The following is a 413-nucleotide window of genomic DNA, read 5'->3' on the forward strand; positions in this document are numbered from 1 at the left end:
TTAAGTGGTTTTGAAAAAGATAAGAAACAAACAAAAAGTCAAAAAGTTAGTAGAAAAAGATATTAAAATCAAAATTTAAAAAGATAAGAAGATAGGAGTTTAGATAAGATATTTTGAAATCAAATTTTTGAAAAAGATAAAGTTTTTGAAAAAGATAAGATAAAAGATAAAAAGATTTAAATTTTTAAAATGACTTAACTAACAAGAAACTACAAGATAAGATTCTAGAACTTAAAGATTGAACCTTTCTTAACAAGAAAGTAACAAACTTCAAATATTGAACCTTTCTTAACAAGAAAATAACAAACTTCAAATTTTTGAACCAATCACATTAATTGTTAGCTAATTTTCGAAAATTAGATGTAAAGATAAGAAAAAGATTTTGAACATATTTTGAAAAAGATTTTTGAAAT

The sequence above is a fragment of the Arachis duranensis genome, chromosome 4 (assembly GCF_000817695.3).
Source record: "Arachis duranensis cultivar V14167 chromosome 4, aradu.V14167.gnm2.J7QH, whole genome shotgun sequence".
NCBI lineage: Eukaryota > Viridiplantae > Streptophyta > Magnoliopsida > Fabales > Fabaceae > Arachis > Arachis duranensis.